Raw genomic sequence first — 12,608 nt, 5'->3', positions numbered from 1 at the left:
GTTTAGGATGCTCTGCCATGGGTAACCTCCCCAGAGCTCCCATAGTGGAGCGATACTTCACTTCCGGGGCCAATCTCACACACATGCTCCCCAGGCCTGGTAGCCTCACCAAGCCTCTCTGACTAGAGCATTTTAAGGATGTGAATAACTGGGAACACACTATGTGACCCTTGAGGCTGGCTCTCCTCACTTACTGATTGCTGTCATTCAAGGTGATGGCCTTGTAGAAAATGTATATATTAATTTATTTGCTTCCTTTAGTGACATCCATTTTTAATGCCTCCAGGAACGGCCAAAAGAGACGACTCACTACTTTTTAGTGCCCCAGAGACTCCTGTGGGCATTGTAAACTAGGAGTTACTGAGCACAACCTCGGTCTATGGGAAAGAGGGAACTGTGTCCTAGGTCTCCTGACAGCACGTCAGGAGCAGCAAGCGCAGTTGGCGAGCCACATCTAAAGTTAGAGTGCCCCCATTGCTCAAACAGAAGCAGTTAAGTGGAGAGGTCAGGCAGACTAAACTTCACACCGTTGTGAGCCTCCGTGCCGATGCCGGGAATAAAATCCAGGTCCTCTGGAAGAGCACCTGAGTCATCTCTCCAGCCCCATTAGTTCTTCAATACTCTTAGGAAAAATATAGGCAGGAAATAGACCCGCACTTAGGGGCAGCTAAAGGAGTAAACACGATGAATATTGTTCTCTTTTTCTCAGTGTATTTTGTTTCAAACTTGAAACAAGTGCAAAGCAAAGAAATGGACATTGATCCCCAACTTAATTATACGGACCCAGTGCAAAGCTCTGAAGTAACAATTAAGTGAGGACTGGGAGCGCTTGTTCTTCCCCCAGTTTTCTCCTATTCGGCAATAGGATTGCATTCTCTGCTGTTTTTCTGCTGTCCTCATGGAAGACACGGGAAAATCTGCATTTGCAATTCTTGCGTAATTTTTTTCGTTTCTCTTTCTATGTAGCTTACAGTGCGTTCAGACTGATAGAATATCTGTTTCTGTTCTTGCTTTTGCTTCAAACTGAACTCCCGCCTGAGTGCTGATGTTAAAGGTATGGGCCACGGTGCCCAGCTTTTTTTTTTTTTTTTAAACTTTAGTAAAAACTACAATGCTATGTTTCTGTCTATTTATCCTATTATTTCTTCTCAAGATAACCAATTCCTTTAGTCATAAGTTAACAAGATTTATTTCTTTGTTTACATAATATCTTTTCTTTCTCTTTCTTTTCTGAGGGGGGGGGGGTCTTTCCTGGCTGTCTTGGAACTCCCTATGTAGCCCAAGCTGGCCTTGAACTCAGAAATCCGCCTGCCTCTGCCTCCCAAGTGCCGGGAATAAAGGCATGTGCCACCACTGCCCAGCGAAACAAAAACTTTAAAGGCTTGCATTTTAGAACTTCTTGAAAGTTTTTAACAACTGTCTGTCATCATCAAAATCAAGAAGAGAGACTCTGTGATTCCATGCCCAGGCCTCCAAAACAAGGCTGACTTTCCTCTCACAGGTTCAAAGAGTTATCCAGTAATTTTTAAAATAAAAAACTTTGTATTTTTCCTAAATATCAGAGACAGGCAGACACCAAATTGTGACAAGCAAACACTCCTACCCCCCATTTAAAAACAACATCACTCCCTTGATTTTAAAAGCCATCTACCGATTCTTGTTCCCAAATCCGTCCCTGTCTTTAAAGTAAGGCTGTGTTCTCACCAAAACATCCTTGGCCTTGTAAGTGAAAGGTGATGCTGTCTGCTGTGTAGGAGGGGCTCACGGTCCCTGAGAGTGGATACTTGATAACATGGCTGCCCCTTCAAGTGCGTTCTCACCTGATGTCTCTCTCACACACTGAGCAACACAGGACCTACTTGGAGGTGACTGGGTGATCAGCGTGTTTTGATTCTAGCATCCATGTAAAAGTGAGATGGGCAGGGTGGGCCTGAGACCTGAGTAACTGGGGCTGTTGGAGTCCATCAAAAGACCCTCACTCCCAAAGACCACAGAGACCGCCATCGCTGAAAACCGCATGAAGATTTTTTTTTATTGACCCAACATGTTGGGGACTCTCCTCTCAGCACACAGACCAGAGGAGAGACCCAGAACAAAGAAAGAACACTTTTTATACCTTGTAAGGGGTAGATTTAGGCAACAGGGTAGCTGGCTTATTCTCATTGGTGTAGCAAGTAACCTTTTCAGGCATTGGTTGGTTTGCATAGTGACTACCTTTGGCCTAGTGACTTGCTTTGCCTGCCCTTATGGTGGGTTATCAGCAAAGCAGCAGTACATTTTGAACTTATGGGTCAGCTATTAACTGTTGTGTCTGGCCAGTAGATCACAACCTGGGTTCTAGCCTGGAAAGGCATTTTGGAAACCTGGAAGAGAAGAGGGGCTGGGCTGTGCGAGATAAGGAAGGAAACAAGACAAAGGTCTCTGCTCAAGGTTCAATTTTTACTATTTCAGCACTCCGTTATGAAGGAAGGGGGAGGGGCCCAATTCCCGCCAAATAATCTTGGGGTCCAGTAGCAGGGTGATCACCTGATGGCTTCAGAACAGCAAAGCGGCAGGTTCCAGCAGTGGGCGTGGCAGACGATTGAGCGGGAAGCTCCATCCAGGTGTAAACAGTGGAACCCTTAAGACTGGGGGAGGGGAGGCTACATCTCCTCCCTGTTGTTAATAAAAAGAAAAAGAAAAAAGAAAAGGCTGGCCTGAGGCAAAAAATTTATCTATGCTCAATAGTTCTGCCTGAATTTTTAGGGCTAAAGAAAAAACTTGTCTCCGTGGGATTCCCTAACTTTTCTTATGGTAAACCGTATCTGGCTAAGACTGTCCTTTCTATCCCAGTAAGCAACTAACAGAAAAGCCCTGAGCAGTAGGCTCTGACTTTATAATGCTAATTAGTGCTGAGTAGGTAACTTCCTAGTTGAATTTTAGGTAGGGCATTGGAACCCTGGCTAAGCTTGACTGAACAATTTTGAAATACACTATATTAAGAATAACACTGAGTTGATATTCCTCCGCATTTTTGGATGACAGGCGGGAAACAGGGAGAAGAGGGTAACGACTGGTTCCATAGTACAAGGCCAATTGCCTTTTTTTTTTTTTTTTGGGTGGGAGGCTGTGAAGGGCTTGCCCTTCCAACAGTAAGGTCTCCAACCTCTCTCCCCCCTATTAATTAAGTTTAAAAAGGCCACGCTTAACTGAGGTGATCAAATGATTTTCTCATCCGTAGATGAGTGGGCTTTTAACCTTGGCTTGGGTGGACATTGACCCGATTCCTCCCGTGGGTGCTATCACGACCCACACCTGTGGCTCTTGGTATCTTTTGGGGAGGGGAGGCAGAGCCTTAGATATTTTTGGTTTTTAGCTGGAATTAGATACCAACCTTTATTTTAAACCGGGTATAATGCACAGGGGACTCAGAACTGGTCAAGCTGGACCTCCCCTTGCAGTAGTTCTCTGCACCAAGCGGTACCCTTACCTTATTCGTATGATCACGAACCAGTATGCACAGTTCTGAGTACTGTGAAGCTCCTAAAGGAGAATTGTCAACCTCAGATTTAGCAAGGCCTAGACAAGAATTATGTCATTAGTAACACCACGATTTGTGGCTAAAATAGGAGCTGAAAGTCATCCTCCTCATCCCTGTTATTCCCATAGCCTGAGGAACTAAGGACACCTTGCAGTAACAGCAAGGGTGAAAAGCCAGAGGCCAGCTAAGGGACTAAGCCTGTCTATCAAAATAAAAACCAATCTCTTTTAATATTAGAAATATCTGCCTTACTAGCCCTCTTGGTAAACCTAAATCTCAACTCAGACCAAAAGTCACAAAAACGTGCTGAAATGAAAATAGTAGCTGCCTCCTGTATGCTCTAGGGGGCGGGGATGCATGCCCACTGCAGTCCAGCTGAAGGTGTAGATTGACCTGCTTGAAAGACAAAAATCTTAGAGAGTGAAGAATAACATCACAAAGCTTCTTTTGGGGAAGTTCAGGTACTTTATTCAGTTGCAAATTGTAAAGCTAAGGCTAGTCTCCGGCCTCCTGTGGGGAGCTGGCTCAGAGAGTAGCAGAAAAACAGCTTTCCTGGGAGCTTCAGTTTCCAGCTGAATTTTAAGCAAAAGAGGAATTTTAGTCCTCAAGGTGATACTTATAAGAAGATTCAGAATCTGTGTTCATCTGACGAATTAATCTCTCTGGCAGCCACCAAGCTCTATCTTCATCTTGTGAAAAAACACAAACCGAGCCCCTTCCCCAGATTAGAACCGGATCTGGACCCTTCCATTTGTTAGTCAGTGGGTCCTTCCATTTTACCAATGCATAAGAATTAGAAGTAACTAGATGCTAGTGGTGATCTGCTGCAGACTGACCTTTAATATCAGTTTGCCAAATATTTAGAACAAATAAGGTAAAGGCAAGATGAGCCTTTGGTGACCTTGGGGGATGTGCTCTGAATTAACTTTGCTAGGTAATTTAGGATATAGGAATCTCTAACATTGGACTGAATATTAGACCAGTCTAAGATTGTGTTAGAATGACTGGTCACACTGAAGAAAAGAGAAACATCATTATGACTCTATTAAATGACTAATTTTACTAAGTCTGAATATACAGTCTCTGATGTACTATTGCCATAAATTTAAAAGGCTAGAAGCTAGTCTAAACTGGAAAAATGACAAGCAAGGATGGATCTAAAACATGAATTTAATTTAGTTTTTTAGTCATTTCAATCAGGACACTGAGTCAACTTACCTGCCAGCTCATCACACAAATTACTAATATGCTTCTGCAGCGTTCTGTGGAGAGAACCTGTTTTTTCCTTTCTTAATAAGGTAGTGAAGAATGGAAAAATTCCTGGTAACCTGCTAAGGTCATAAACACTTGAGTCATAGGCATCTGGTCCCCAGGCCTCAGCCACTCCCGGGACATACCTTACCTTTCCTGGAACAATCATAATGTTCCAACGACCTCTGTAGAATGTCTCAACGCCCCAGAAGCATTGCCTAAGGTAGCGCATGATCGATGATCTAATTGTTGAAAATATTTATGATTTCCCCTCCCTTCCCCTGGTTTGTGGTTTTTTTCTTTAAAAGCTCTGTAAAACTTCAGGCCGGGGTCGAAACTCCTCTACTCCCGCCTGGAGCATGAGTCTCGACCCCAGCATGCTGGCCTGAGCTCTCGTCCTGTCTCGTTCTGTCTCACTTTCAATAAACTTCCTCGTGTGATCACAAGAACCGGTCTCAGTGTCCTACTGGGTGCGCGGCGGTCCCGAGACTTGAGTGAGGGTCTCCCTACGGGGGTCTTTCATTTGGGGGCTCGTCCGGGATTTGCGCGACCACCCAGGGGTCCTAGACCCACTTAGAGGTAAGATTCTCTGTTTTTGTCACAGTACTGTGTCTGTATTCTGTGCGATCGCGGTTTCCGTTTTTTGCGGACGCTCAGTGAGACTACGCTCTGGGAGAGAGAGTGGTGTGGATAGAGGGTAGACGTACCCAGGTGTCCACCGTCCGTTCGCCCTGGGAGACGTCCCAGGAGGACAGGGGGAGGACCAGGGACGCTTGGTGGACCCCCGTGGGATAAGTCAGGAGATAGTCCTTCTCCTTGACGATCTGTGTCAGCGTTCTGATTCTAGGCCGACTGACTCTTTTCAGTGCCTTTGGTCGACACAAGGTCGACGTCGGTTTTGGTTTCTCTTTCCTCTTGTGTTTGTGTCTGCTTTTATTGTGTGTGTTGTCGAGCTCGAAATGGGACAGACAGTGACGACCCCTTTGACTTTGACTCTTGATCACTGGACTGAAGTAAGGACTAGGGCCCACAATCTGTCAGTAGAAGTTAAGAAGGGACCTTGGCAGACTTTTTGTTCCTCCGAATGGCCGACCTTCGGAGTAGGTTGGCCACCGGAGGGAGCCTTTAACTTACCTCTTATTTTTGCTGTCAGGCGCATTGTTTTCCAGGAAGTAGGAGGACATCCTGACCAGGTCCCCTATGTCATCGTCTGGCAGGACCTGGTCCACAATCCACCACCTTGGGTTAAGCCTTGGGCCGTGGGGCCCTCTGGAATGACGGTGGCAGTCGCAGAAACTAAACCCAAGCAGGCCCGACCCTCGGCTGGTCCTCCGACACCCCCGAAGATCTACCCTGAGATCGAGGACCTTCCGTGGGCAGAATCGCAGCCGCCCCCTTACCCTCTGCCACGGCCGTCTGCACCCCCTGCCCAGGCCCCGCCACAGGCCCCTATTGAGAGAGACGGAGCGGTAGGGCCTGCGGCTGGGACACGGAGCCGGAGAGGTCGTAGTCCGGAGGGGGGACATGGACCTGATTCCACTGTCACTTTACCCCTCCGTGCCTATGTTGGTGGCCCCCCACCAGGCCCCGACGAACTTGCCCCATTGCAGTATTGGCCTTTTTCATCAGCTGATCTGTACAACTGGAAAACTAATCACCCTTCCTTTTCAGAGAATCCCTCGGGCTTGACTGGGCTTCTCGAGTCCCTCATGTTTTCCCACCAGCCCACTTGGGATGATTGCCAGCAACTTTTGCAGGTTCTCTTCACCACGGAGGAGAGAGAAAGGATCCTGCTGGAAGCCAGGAAGAATGTCCCAGGACAAGATGGGACCCCCACTAATCTCCCCAATCTTATAAATGAAGCCTTCCCCTTGACCCGTCCTAACTGGGATTACAACACTGCGGAAGGTAGGGAGCGTCTCACGGTCTACCGCCGGACTCTAGTGGCGGGGCTCAAAGGGGCCGCACGGCGACCCACCAATTTGGCCAAGGTAAGAGAAGTTCTTCAGGGTCCAGTGGAGCCACCCTCTGTTTTCTTAGAACGACTAATGGAGGCTTACAGGAGGTATACACCGTTTGATCCCTCCTCAGAGGGACAAAAAGCAGCCGTGGCTATGGCTTTCATTGGTCAGTCAGCCTCTGATATCAAGAAAAAGTTACAGAGACTAGAGGGGCTCCAAGATTATACTTTACAGGATTTAGTAAAGGAAGCTGAGAAAGTGTATCACAAGAGAGAGACAGAGGAAGAGAAACAAGAGAGGGAGAAGAAAGAGATAGAAGAGAGAGAGAATCGGCGTGATCGCCGCCAGGAGAGAAACTTAACTAGGATTTTGGCCGCAGTAGTAGGTGAAAGAAAGTCAGAGAAAGGACAGTCAGGGTACCTGGGCAACAGGGCAAGAAGACCTCCAGGAGAACGGAGACTTCCACTTGAAAAAGACCAGTGTGCTTACTGTAAAGAGAAGGGACATTGGGCCAGAGATTGCCCCAAAAAGAAGCCAAGAGGACCCAAGGTGTTGACTTTGGGAGAAGACTAGGGGAGTCGGGGCTCGGCTCCCCTCCCCGAGCCCAGGGTAACACTCTCTGTGGAGGGGATTCCTGTTAATTTTTTAATAGACACGGGAGCAGAACATTCAGTCTTGACTAAACCGTTAGGACAATTAGGAAATAGAAAGACTATGGTAATAGGAGCTACTGGCAGTAAATTTTACCCCTGGACCACTAAGAGAGTTTTGGAAATAGGGAAAAATCAAGTAACTCACTCTTTTCTTGTGATTCCTGAGTGCCCTGCGCCCCTTTTGGGACGGGACTTGTTAACCAAACTAAAGGCTCAAGTTCAGTTCACCTCAAGGGGGCCAGAAGTCACCTGGGGAGAGACCCCTATAGCGTGTTTGGTTCTAAATTTAGAAGAAGAGTATCGCCTCCATGAGCAGGGTCCCAAGCAATTGCCAGACCCCGAATGGCTATCTGCTTTTTCTGGAGTCTGGGCTGAGCAAGCAGGAATGGGATTAGCTAAGCAAGTACCACCGGTCGTGGTAGAGTTAAAAGCCGATGCCTCCCCCGTCTCGGTCAGACAATACCCTATGAGTAGGGAAGCCAAAGAAGGCATCCGGCCACATATTCAGAGACTGATAGAGCAAGGAATTCTAGTGCCTTGCCAATCCCCTTGGAACACTCCTCTCCTGCCAGTACGAAAGCCTGGGACTAATGATTACCGACCAGTGCAAGATTTGAGAGAAGTTAACAAGAGGGTGCAGGACATTCACCCTACCGTTCCAAATCCTTACAACCTACTAAGTTCCCTCCCGCCAGAGCGGACTTGGTACACTGTTCTAGACTTAAAAGATGCCTTTTTCTGCCTTCGATTACACCCTAACAGTCAGCCATTGTTCGCTTTTGAGTGGAGGGACCCAGAAGGAGGACACACGGGCCAGCTAACCTGGACAAGGTTGCCCCAAGGATTCAAAAACTCCCCTACTCTTTTTGATGAAGCACTCCACCGTGACCTTGCGCCTTTTAGGGCGCAGAACCCTCAGATTTCTCTCTTACAGTATGTAGATGACTTACTGGTTGCAGCCTCAACTCAGGAACTGTGCCTTGATGGAACCAAGAAGCTCCTGAATGAATTGGGTGAGTTGGGGTACCGGGTATCGGCTAAGAAAGCTCAGCTATGTCGCACCGAGGTGACCTACCTAGGATACACCCTCCGAGAAGGAAAGCGATGGCTCACCGAGGCCCGGAAAAAGACTGTGATGCTGATCCCAACCCCCACCACCCAGCGCCAAGTACGTGAGTTTCTGGGGACGGCAGGCTTTTGCAGACTCTGGATACCAGGGTTCGCAACACTGGCAGCCCCTCTATATCCACTTACTAAAGAGAAAGTCCCATTCACCTGGACTGAGGAACACCAAAAAGCCTTTGACAGCATAAAGGCAGCCTTGCTTGCAGCCCCCGCTCTGGCTTTGCCAGATCTGACTAAGCCTTTTACCCTATATGTTGATGAGCGGGCTGGAGTAGCCCGCGGGGTTTTGACTCAGACTCTGGGGCCCTGGAAGCGGCCAGTGGCCTACCTATCTAAAAAGCTCGACCCAGTTGCCAGCGGCTGGCCCTCCTGCCTGAAAGCCATCGCGGCAGTAGCCCTGCTTGTCAAAGACGCTGACAAGCTTACTCTGGGTCAGCATGTGACTGTAATCGCGCCCCATACTCTGGAGAGTATTGTACGACAGCCCCCTGACCGGTGGATGACTAATGCCCGGATGACCCACTACCAGAGCTTGTTGCTAAATGATCGAGTGACTTTTGCTCCACCTGCCATCCTCAATCCTGCCACCCTCCTCCCCTTGGTGGATGACTCTGTTCCTGTACATCGGTGTGCCGATGTGTTGGCTGAAGAAGCTGGAACAAGAAAAGATCTGACTGACCAACCATGGCCGGGTGTGCCAAATTGGTACACAGATGGCAGCAGCTTCGTGGTGGAGGGAAAAAGGAGAGCAGGAGCGGCAGTGGTAGACGGAAAGAAGGTAATTTGGGCAAGTAGCCTTCCGGAAGGGACTTCAGCTCAGAAGGCTGAGCTTCTGGCGTTGACCCAGGCACTGCAGATGGCTGAAGGTAAGGCAATCAATATTTACACTGACAGCCGCTATGCATTTGCCACAGCCCACATTCATGGGGCCATCTACAAGCAAAGGGGACTGCTCACCTCAGCTGGTAAAGATATTAAAAACAAAGAGGAAATCCTAGCCTTGCTAGAGGCTATCCACCTGCCAAAAAAGGTGGCTATTATCCATTGTCCAGGCCACCAAAAAGGGCAGGACCCTGTGGCCCAAGGAAATCAGATGGCTGATATAGCAGCAAAGCAGGCAGCCCAGGGGGCGATGGCTTTGGCAGGAAAGAGTGGGCCCTCATCAGGACCCTCACCAGTGACTCACCCTAATTGTATATTCTGCCAAAAGGAAGCAGTCTTGGTGGGGGGAGGCGAGCCCCAGCCCGGACCTCATCAAGCAGCTCGCCAGGACCAAAAAGAAGAATATGATATCAGGGAGCTCATCTGGACTGCGGACCGGCTTCCTTATTTTTCTCAAGAGCATATCGAGCTGTCTGCCAAACAAGGGAGAGAGTTTGTCCAGAAACTGCATCAATTCACCCATCTAGGGGTTGACAAACTCTTGAAACTTATTAAAAATTCCAGGTATCAGATCCAAGGATTAAATGCGGTGGTACAACAGGTAGTGGAGTCCTGTCGGGCTTGTACGCTCACTAACGCTGCCCGACCTTATAAAGAACAAGGAAAAAGGCAACGAGGAAACCGTCCTGGAGCTTACTGGGAAGTTGATTTTACTGAGATCAGGCCAGGAAAATATGGTAATAAATATTTGCTAGTATTTATAGACACTTTCTCAGGATGGGTTGAAGCGTTCCCTACAAAATCTGAGACGGCGCAGGTGGTTGCCAAGAAGATTCTGGAAGAGATTCTGCCTCGGTTTGGGATTCCCAAGGTAATTGGCTCGGACAACGGGCCCGCGTTTGTTGCCCAGGTAAGTCAGGGATTGGCCTCACAGTTGGGGACTGATTGGAAGTTACATTGTGCTTATAGACCCCAGAGCTCAGGACAGGTAGAAAGAATGAATAGGACTCTAAAAGAGACCCTAACTAAATTAGCCATTGAGACCGGTGGTAAAGACTGGGTGACCCTCCTTCCCTTTGCGCTCCTTAGAGTCCGAAACACACCTGGACGTTTCGGCCTCACCCCTTATGAAATCCTGCATGGGGGACCGCCCCCCTTGACCGAGTCTGGCGGGATATTGGATCCCTGTGCTGACTCTTCCTCACCCTCTGCTCTGTTTACTCATTTAAAGGCCTTAGAAGTTGTCAGGACACAGATCTGGGACCAGATCAAAGAAGCATATGCACCAGGGACTACAGCAGTACCCCACGGGTTCCAGGTTGGAGATTTGGTCCTTGTCAGACGACATCGAGCCGGTACTCTTGAGCCTCGGTGGAAAGGACCATACCTGGTGCTGTTAACAACCCCCACGGCAGTAAAAGTAGACGGAATCGCCGCCTGGATTCACGCCTCCCACGTCAAGAAGGCTCCTAGCCAGGATGAAGACAGCTGGACGGTGGCAGCTACTGACAATCCTCTTAAGCTTCGCTTGCGTCGCAAGAATCACCCTAGGCCTGAAGGACCACAACCCACACCAGCCTCTGACCTTAACTTGGCAGGTTCTCGGTCCTGATTCAGATCAGGTCTTGTATACCGCTTCCAAACCGGCACCACCAGGGACGTGGTGGCCAGACCTAGCCTTTTGCCTCAAACAGATTATTCCAGCTGCTAGAAGCACTCCCCCTAATTTAGTAAGAAGTTATGGGTTCTACTGCTGCCCAGAGCACGGTAAGCGGTCCGAGTGTGGAGGGCTAGCCTCCTCTTATTGTGGCCAATGGAGTTGTGTTACTTCCAATGACGGTGATTGGAAATGGGCTAGTAGTCATGCCCCTGATAAGGCTGAGTTCTCTTTCCAGAACACAGGGCCTGGACCGCATGCCATAATGGAACTGTATGGAAGAACCGACTGTCGCCCTGATGATCTAGATAGAATACTGATCAAATTTACAGACACAGGGAAAAATCAGGACTCCAAGGCATGGATAAGGGGCATGCGATGGGGAGTAGTTTTTTATGACTATAACGGGGAGCCTGGATCGTCAGTCATAGTTCGTTTGAGCATCAGTAGCCCCCCAGCCCAACCAGTAGGACCTAACTCTGTTCTAGCTGAAAAGCCCTCAGCACCGCTTCCTAAACCTACTCCACCAGACAATTTGGCCAAGACTCACACTCCTTCCTTAGATCGGGTTACTCCCAGGCCCCCAGACACTGAGAATCGCTTGTTTAGCCTAGTACAGGGGGCATTCCTGGTCCTCAATCGCACTAATCCCAACATTACTCGGTCTTGCTGGTTGTGCTATGCCTCAAGCCCCCCTTATTATGAAGGAATTGCTCAGATCAGGACTTATAACAAAACTTCAGACCACTCTCTATACCCTTGGGGGGAGAACAGAAAGTTGACTCTGGCAGCAGTCTCAGGAAGTGGACTTTGTTTAGGTCAGGTACCTCGTAACAGACGGCACCTCTGTAACCAGACCCAGGACGTCCAGTCTAGTGAAGGTGGTCAATATCTAGTGCCCCCCAGGGACACAGTATGGGCTTGCAACACAGGTCTCACTCCTTGTGTGTCTACTTCTGTTTTTGATGGTTCCAAAGATTTCTGCATTCTGGTTCAACTTGTTCCTAGACTCCTGTATCATGATGACCGCTCCTTTGTAGATGAGTTTGATCACCGAGTCCGCTGGAAGAGGGAACCTATCACCTTAACCTTGGCCGTACTTTTTGGACTAGGAATAGCCGCTGGAGTAGGTACAGGTACCGCTGCCTTAATTCAGACCCCCCAGTATTATGAAGAATTACGTGCAGCTATGGATATTGATCTTGGAGCTATAGAACAGTCTATAACCAAATTAGAAGAATCTTTAACTTCCCTGTCCGAAGTAGTTTTACAGAACAGGAGGGGACTGGACTTGTTATTCCTCAAAGAAGGGGGACTCTGTGCTGCCCTAAAAGAAGAATGTTGCTTTTATGTTGATCATTCAGGAGTAATCAGGGATTCTATGGCCAAGCTCAGAGAACGCTTAGATATGCGTAGAAGAGAAAGAGAAGACAGACAAGGATGGTTTGAAAGTTGGTTTAATAGGTCTCCATGGTTCGCTACCCTTCTCTCTACTATAGCTGGGCCCTTAATAATTCTTATGCTCTTACTTACTTTTGGACCGTGTATTCTCAATAGAC

The sequence above is a fragment of the Mus caroli genome, unplaced genomic scaffold (genome assembly GCF_978045245.1).
Source record: "Mus caroli unplaced genomic scaffold, Mus_caroli_1 scaffold_10, whole genome shotgun sequence".
Taxonomy (NCBI): domain Eukaryota; kingdom Metazoa; phylum Chordata; class Mammalia; order Rodentia; family Muridae; genus Mus; species Mus caroli.
Note: the sequence above shows the minus strand (reverse complement) of the source record.